This window comes from Chiloscyllium punctatum, chromosome 38 (assembly GCF_047496795.1).
Source record: "Chiloscyllium punctatum isolate Juve2018m chromosome 38, sChiPun1.3, whole genome shotgun sequence".
Taxonomy (NCBI): domain Eukaryota; kingdom Metazoa; phylum Chordata; class Chondrichthyes; order Orectolobiformes; family Hemiscylliidae; genus Chiloscyllium; species Chiloscyllium punctatum.
In genome coordinates this window covers 15,027,049-15,036,223 of record NC_092776.1, presented here as the reverse complement: position 1 = coordinate 15,036,223, position 9,175 = coordinate 15,027,049, and positions in this window count along the sequence as shown.

The window sequence follows — 9,175 nt, the reverse complement described above, 5'->3', positions numbered from 1 at the left end:
GTTTAAGATGGTTGGGCATAGACCACTACCTTGAGGATTTCCTGCAGAGATGTCCTGGAGCTGAGATTAATGACCTCCAACAACCATAACCACTTTCCCATGTGCCAGGTATGACTCCAACCAGTGGTGAATTTGCGACTGATACCTTTTGATACCAGTTTTGCTTGGGCTCTCTGAGGCCACACTTGGTTGAATGTGGCCTTGATGTCAAGGGCGGTCACTGGTATCTTACCTCTGGAATTCAGCCCCTATGTCACAAGGCTGTATTGAGGTCAGGAGCTGAGTGGCCCTAGCAGAACCCAAACTGGGCGTCAGTGAGCAGGCTATTGCTGAGCAGGTGCTGCTTGATAGAACTGTTACCTTCCAGCACTTTACTGATGATCGAGAGTAGACTGATGGGGTGGTAATTGGCCCAGTTGGATTTGTCCTGCCTTTTGTGTGTATTTGAGGAATTTTCCACATTATCGTGTCGATATCAGTGTTATACCTTCATGGGGTCCAAAGTCAATGAACGCTCCAAGGGCATCTGTCTTTTTCAGTGCCTGGGTTAATGCCAGATGATCTATCTGGTTTCACATCTTTGTTGAGACTTTGTAGCGATTGATCCAACTGAGGCCATTTCAGAAACATTCAGGAACTGTCCACAGTGAGAGTCTGCACCTTCAGGAACTGTATCCCAGAGATAGCACTTTTGGGGGAGTAGGGGACATTAACAGAAAGAAAAGATTAAGGTGTATTTCTGTCATTGTTTATCACCCAGTGTTGTTTCTGAGCTGGTAGAAAGCCTTTCATTATCTGCTTGTTGCCTTGATTTTGGTTCTGTCCATTCCCTGGTCTGCCCACAACAATGGAATTACTCCCACGTTCTTTCTGGATATAAGATATATTGCTCATTATTGCTGAAGTATACAAAATCCATCAATTGAACGCTCATTTTCCCTAATTTCCTCTGTGTTCCAGTTTATACTCCTCTTAGCTGCAAAAATTTGGATGTTTTGACGTGGCTCAGTGGTTAAGAATGAGGCTTCTGATTGAAAAGACCTTTAGTGATAGAATTAGCATCCACTGAGCAGACATACTTTGATCTCACATAGACTTAACTGGTACTGATGATGGAAACTATATCTGGTTATATATAAAAGCAAAATACTATTGGTGTGCAGCAAGTTTGCATTTTGTTGAATGTTTAAAACTGAATTTAAATTTTCAAACTGCCTGCAGTAGTCAAAGTCACATTCCATTGGATTACTATTCTGGGTTGGCAGTTCACCCACTTAACTCATTCACTAATTTAACCATTAGTTTAGGAACCCAGGGGTTTAACTGGCTCATAGTTTGCCTTTTGAAATTCCTTTCCCTGAGACTGTCATCCCTCACCTCAATAAGCAGGAAAGATTACACACTGAAATCCAAAAATGATAAGCGGACAAATAACTATCTGACAAATGCAGCCTGTCATGGCTGAGGAATTCAAAGAGTTTGTGACTCACCAGTGAAGATAATGACACTTCCAACCTTTCACACACCATTATTTTTTAATGAGTTTCTGAAATCGACAACAAACTTTCTTTCTTGCATCCTTAATTTCAACCCTCTCTCCCCACATCTCCCCACCCTGCCACTTTTCTGTCTCTCACTTTCCCTCCCTTTCCTGCTCTTCTCACTTCCACCTCACCTTTCTATCTTGCCTCTTTCTCTTAGCTTCTGACCCCTTCCTGCACCTTTCTCTCTTTCATTTCCCTCTCTTCCTGCACCTTTCTCTCTTTCACTTCTGTTTCTTCTTTTCCTGCCCCTGTCTCTTCCCTCCCCCCTTCTCTCATCTCTTTCTTACTCACCTCCCCTCCCTCTTTTGCCCCATTCTCTCATCTTCTGTCCATTTCTCTCTCACTCCTCCTCCCTTTCCTGCTCCTTTTTCTTCCCTCCCCTCCCTTCTATCATCTTCCCCCTCCTTCCTGTCCCCTATCTCTCTCTCACCTCTCCACCATCCCCTTTCCTCTCCACACCTCCCTCCAGAACACCCTCAGTTCCTCTCCCTCTCTTCCCTTCTTTATAGTTCCTTGCTGTATTTATTAGAACAATGGCAAGCTATGGAATCTAAAGATTTGTCCATTCCACCGACCCAATCGGCTCTGATCTCACCAATCTCCAAGACTAGAGTTTCACACTGGCAGTGACAACATGACAGTAAAATCACCTAAACTGCTACAACAGCAGCTGAGGACATTGTATAGGCCAAGGGCAGAATTATCAGCTCAGGCCAGTATTAGCCAGGACTCAGCATTTGCCAAAGAAAATGTATCAACCAAAGTATAACAGTTGAAGGAAGAGCTTTGGTTGAAGAAAGTGTATCGGCTGAGGATAGTGTATTACTGGAGTCTTTCCAGTTTGGGTATGTCACTGTATCATCTCTCAGTCAGTGAGAATACACTTGCTATGATTATCTTCATACAATGATGTTCTAACAGTGGATGCATCACTGATGAGGGTTATCCATGGATAAAGTAGTATAATCCATAATCGAAGCATCCAGAATCATCCCAAAACAAATCAGCATTCCTCTGAAAGTTGGCATCTCTCACTTTGCCCATATTGCAGCAGGAACCAGCCTGGATTATGTGCTGAAGTTCCAGAGTGGGGCTTAAACTCATAACCTTGGGATTCAGAGGCAAGAGTGCTGCTGATAGTGGTCACGTGCACATTGGGGGACAACTGGATTGGGTTCAGTTTTTGTTGCTGTCACGGTTATGAAGCCTGGCCATATGTACTGTGCTTGTATGTGGTTGATGGCTGAGTCATCTATGATGCTCTTCGTGGTTGAATTGTACTAGTGTTCACAATTAAACCTGCCACATAAAATGGCCAAATGAAAGAGGTGCACAGGTGCTAAGACACTGACATGCAGGGTTTGTTGGGGAGGCAGGGACATTCAGAGTTCACAATAAACAGATTGCATAACTCAGACTCAAAAAATATTTATTGCTGAGTCAGACAAAAACAATCCTGAAAAAGAGTTCTTTTTGCTGTTTAATCTCTAAATGAACCACTTCCTAATCCACTGTCCTTCCCATATTTCATGACATTTTTTTCCCCTTTTATTGAAGTGCTCAGAAGTTTATCACATCAATCAGCTGCTTCATCAATTATAGTTCAGAAATGGGGATCTTCACTGATGATTGAGCTGTGTTTACTTCCATTCACAATTCATCAGACAATGTCCTAATGCAAGAGGACATTTGCTTTGGCTGATAAGTGGCAAGTAACATTTGCACCACACAAGTAACATTTGCACCATGCCAGGCAATGATCGTCTCCAATAAAAGGGAATCTAACCATTTTGTCTTGATATTGAACGGCACTACTATCGATGAATCACCAACTGCCAATATCCTGCAGGTCACCATTGATCAGAAGCTTATATATAGATATTGTTACTTTAAAAACAATTCAAAGGCTGGAAATTCTGTAGTGAGTCACCTTCTCACCTTCTGAGCAAGTCTATCTACCACTTACTAGGCACAAGTTAGGAGTGTATTGGTCAACTCCCCATTTGTGTGCATAAGTGCAGCTCCAATAACACAAAAGTGGCTCAGTGCCATTGAGGACAAAGCAGCCCATTTGACAGGTGCTCTCCATCACCATCAACATTCACTCCTTATGCAAAGTGGCAGCAGCACATTACCATCTACAGAATGCTTACCATCATAGAATTGTTGTGGTGCAGAGCGAGTCCATTCGGTCTATTGTGCCTGCATTGATTTAATTACCTAATGCCAATCTCTGCCTTTCCCAATATCCGTGCACATCATTTTTATTCAGATGATGAACCAATGCTCTCCTGAATGCTCAACTGAACCTGCCTCCAGTACAATTACAGACTGTATATTCCATAATCTAATTACTCATTGCATGAAAAATTGTTTTCTTACATCATCTTCCTTCATTTGCAATTCACTTTAAATCTATGCGCTCTCGTTCTGTTCCTTTTACAAGCAGGCACAGCTTCTCCCAACCTACTCTATCCAATCTGCTCATTATTTGGAAAACCTCTCTCAGCCATTTTCTGTCCAAGGAGTACAGTCTCAACTTCTTTAATCTATCCTCTGCCTGAAGTTGTTCATTTTACTGCACTGCAACAACTCACAGAGGTACCTTCAACAACATGTTCCAAATCCATGACCTCTACCATCTAGAAGGACAAGGGCAGCAGATATATGGAAAGACAACTACCTGTGAGTTTCCTCCCAAGGCATTCACCATCAATGGAGCCAGCCAGGGAGCAGGATATCTCGGATCTTATCCAGTAATCGGTTATGAGGTAATTTTATTAAATGATCTTAGAGCATAAGTTCCACTAGGAATTAGTGATCATAACATGATAGAATTTAATATTCAGATTAAGAGTGAGAAATCTGGGTCAGAAACAATTATGTTTAACTTAAATGAAAGGAACTAGTTTGAAATGAGGATAGAGTTAGTTAAAGTGAACTGGGCAGGTAAATTAGCAGGAATGACAGTAAGCAAACAAGCAGGTGTCCTGAAGAAGGGTTACACCCGAAAAGTCGACTTCTCCACCTCCTGAAGCTGCCTGGCTACTGTGTTCTTCCAGCCTCCTGCCTGTCTATTTTGGATTCTAGCATCTGCAGTTTTTTTGTCTCTAAGTAAGCAAGCAGTGGCAGACATGTAAGGAGGTATTTCATGACTCTCAGTAAAAATATATGCCAGTCAGAAGAAAAGATTCTAAGAGAGGGATAAACCAACCAAGGATATCCAAGGAAGTTAAGGAGAGAATTAAGTTAAGGAGAATGGAGTATAAAAACCTTCAGTAATAGCCTGGGGTAAGCTAAGACTTAAAGACTGAGATAAATTCAGAATCCAGCAAAGGAGGAGTAGAAGGAGAATAAAAAGAGACAAGATCAACTATGATGGCTAACCAGCAAGGAATACAAAAACTGACAGTAAGAGCTTCTTTAAATATGTAAAAAAGCAGAGAGAGGTCAAAGTGACCATAGGCCTGTTAGAAAATTAATCTGGAAAGAGAGTTATGGGCAACAAGGAGATGGCAGAGGAGTTAAACAGATACTTTCCATCAGTTTTTATGGTGGATATACTTTGAAAATCCCAATAATACTAAATAACATAGGGGAGGAATTAAGTACCATCACCATCACGAGAGAAGTAGCATACAACAAACTAATGAGCCTAAAGGCATGTAAGTCCCTTGCCCCTGATGGTTTGCATCCTAGGATCCTAGAAGAGGTAGCTGCAAAGACAGTAGGGAGGGAGGAGAAATGTGGCTAGCTCTCAGCCAATTAGCCTAACATCTATTACCAAAAGAGAAAATGCTGGAAAATCTCAGCAGGTCTGGCAGCATCTGTAAGGAGAGAAAAGAGCTGATGTCTCGAGTCTAACTGACCCTTTGTCAAAGCTAAAAAAAGGGAGAAATAGGGAGGTATTTATACTAGGCTGAGAGAAGGTGATTCATGGCTCCAGAAGCAAAGGTAGCAATAAAAAAGGTGATAATGACAGTGCATAGAGAGATTATAGGGAGATTAGGACCTGTGAATGACCAAGGCTGACAAAGGGTCAGTTAGACTCGAAATGTCAGCTCTTTTCTCTCCTTATAGATGCTGCCAGACCTGCTGAGATTTTCCAGCATTTTCTCTTTTGGTTTCAGATTCCAGCATCCGCAGTAATTTGCTTTTAGCCTAACATCTATTGTTGAAACAGTATTGGAATAAATTATTAGGGAAGTAATAGCAGAACATTTAGAAAATCATTATCTATTAAAGCAGATTCAGCATGGCTTCATGAAAGGGAAATCATATCTAACTAATTTATTTGAATTTTTTTGAACAAGTTTCAACCAAAGGGGAACCAGTAGATGTGTTGTGTTTACACTTCCACAAGCCTTTTCGACAAAGGAATTCACAACAGGTTAAGCCATAACATAAAAACCACATTGTTGGAGATAGTCCATTGGCATGGGTAGACTATAGATTAGATTACTTAGTGTGGAAACAGCCCCTTCGGCCCAACAAATCCACACCGACCCTCCGAAAAGCAACCCACTCAGACCCAATCCCCTATATTTACCCCTTCACCTAACACTATGGGCAACTCAGCATGGCCAATTCACCTAACCTACACATTTTTGGACTGTGGGAGGAAACCAGAGCACCCCCCGGGGATTTAGAAGAATGAGGCAGGAATTGAACCCGGATGAACCCTGTGAGGCAGCAGTGCTACTCACTGTGCCACCATGCCGCCCACAGAAAACGGAGAGTAGGGATAAAGGGTTCTTTTTCAGGTTGGCAACTTGTGATCAGTGGGGTTCTATAGCAATCAGTGCTGGCATCCCATTGTTTACAATATGTATTAATGACTTGGAGGGGGAAGCAAATGTACCGTTGCCAAGTTTACAGACAACGCAAAAATAGCTGATAGGGCAAATTGCAAGAGGGATACAAATAGTGCACAGAGGGACATTGATGGGTTAAGTAAGTGGACAAAAAGTTGGGAAATTGAGAACAATGTGTAAAAATGTGTAATTCTTCTTTTTGGAAGAGGGCACAAAAGAACAGTTATTTAAATGGAGAAAAACTGCAGAAAATGGCAACTCAAAGGCCCTTGGAGGTATTTGTGAATGAAACACAGAAAACTAGCACACAGATGAAGCTAATGGAATGTTGACCCTTACCTCAAGGGCGTTGAAGAATAGGGAAGTCTTCTGCAACTATACAAGATGCTGGTGAGACCACATCTGGAGTAATGTGAGCAGTTTTGGCCCCTTTATTTAAGAAAAGATACCATGTCATTGGAGGCAGCTCAGAGAAGGTTCTCAAGGATGATCCATGGTATGGAGGAATTGCTTTATGAACAAAGATTAAACAGGTTGGGACTCCACCCATTGAAGTTTAGAAAAATGAGAGGTGATCTCAATGAAATTTATAGGATTCTCCAGGGGCTTGACATGCTGAGAAAATGTTTCCCTCCTGAGTGAGTCTAAGACCAGAGGGTATAGTCTCAGAATTAAGAGACACCAATTAAAGGCTGGGATGAGAAAGAATTTGTTCTCTCAGAGGGTTGGGAGTCTTTGGAACTACTTTCCATAGAGAGCTGTGGGGACAAGTCCTGGTGTGTATTTAATGCTGAGATGGATGGGATTCTTGATCAAAAGTGGAACTGAGAATTATGGAGAAAGGGCTGCAAAGTGGATATGAGGAATGTCAGGTCAGCCATGATCCTGTTGATTTGGAGATGCCAGTGTTGGACTGGGGTGTACAAAGCTACAAATCACACAACACCAGGTTATAGTCCAACAGGTTTAATTGGAAGGTTGTACTTAAATACTCAAGGTATTTTTCAATGTATAATTTCAGTTACATCACACTGTAAACTTTTGCTATAAATTCTGTGTCTTACAATTGTGCATTCCACAGCCACCTGATGAAGGAGCAGCGCTTCGAAAGCTAATACGTCCAATTAAACCTGTTAGACTATAACCTGGTGTTGTGTGATTTGTAACTGTGATCCTATTGAATTGCAGAGCAGGCTCCAGCAATTAACAGCCTACACCTGTTCCTATTTCTTACTATTTCGACTCTGCAATCTCTCTTTCGTAAAATACAGTGCCCAGAGCTGCTCACTATGACTCCAGGAGTGATCTGGTATTTCTCATATCATCAACAGCTACTGGTCAGGTGTCAGAAGACTGAAGGTTGAATAATGTGGTACCATTATTTAAGAAAGGCTGTAAGGAAATGACAGGGAAATATAGATCGGTGAGCCTTACATCAGTGATGGGTAAGTTGTTGGAGGGAATACTGAGGGACACGATTTAAATGCATTTGAAAGGCAAGGACTGATTATGGATAGTCAACATGGCTTTATGCGTGGGAAATTGGGTGTCACTAACTTGACTGAGTTTTTGAAGAGGTGACAAAGAAGACTGATAAAGGCAGAGGGGGAGACATCTATATGGACTTCAGAAAAGTGTTTGACAAGGTTCCACATGGTAGACTGGCTAATCACATGAGATTGGGGGAAGTAGCCAATTGGATACAAAATTGGCTTGAAGGTAGGAGACAGAGGGTGGTGATAGAGGGTTGTTTTTTGGACTGGAGGCCTGTGACCAGTGGTGTGCCACAAGGATCGGTGCTGTGTCCACTGCTTTTTGTCATTTATATAAATGGTTTGGATATGAATAAAGGAGGCATAGTAAGTTTGCAGAGGACACCAAAATAAGTGGTGTAGTAGACATTGAAGAAGATTATCTCAGAGTACGATGGGACCTTGATCAAATGGACCAAGGAGTGGGCAGATAAATATGAGGTGTTGCGTTTTGTTGAGGCAAACCAGGGCAGGGACTTAATCACTTAATGATAGGGACCTGTTGAGTGTCGCCAAACAAAGAGACCTAGGGGTGCAGGTACATAATTCCTTGAAAGTGGAGTGGCAGGTTGACAGGGTGGTGAAGAAGGTGCTTGACACACATGCCTTCATTGGTCAGAACATTCATTTTAGGAGTTGGGAAAGCATGTTGTAGCTGTACAGGACATTGGTGAGACTGCTTTGAGAATACTGCATACAATTCTGGTCGTCCTTCAGTGGGAAGGATGTTGTTAAACTTGAGAGGGTGCAGAAAAGATTTACAAGGATGTTGTTGAGACTGGAGGGTTTGAGTTATAGGGAGAAGCTGAATAGGCTGGGGCTTTTTTCCCTGGAGCATCAGATGCTGAGGGGTGAACTTACAGAAGATTTAAAAATCATGAGGGACATGGATAGGATAAATAGCCAAGGTCTTTTTCCCAGGATAGGGGAGTCCAAAACTGGAGGTCAAAGGTTTAAGGTAAGAGGGGAAAGAATTAAAAAGTACCCGAGGGGTTACATTTTCATGCAGAGGGTGGCATGTGTATGGAATTAGCTGCCAGAGGAATTGGTGGAGGCTAGTACAATTGCAACATTTTAAAGGCAGCTGGATGGGTATATGAATAAAAAGGATTTATAGGGAAAAAGGGCCAAATGCTGGCAAATGGGACTAGGTCAGGTTGAGATATCTGATTGGTACAGACAAGTTGGACCAAAGAAACTGTTTCCATGCTATATGACTTGAAAAGTGGTCTTCTAGGGATTTGTGCCTAACATGACATCTACCCCTTAGACTCTAATCATCCAG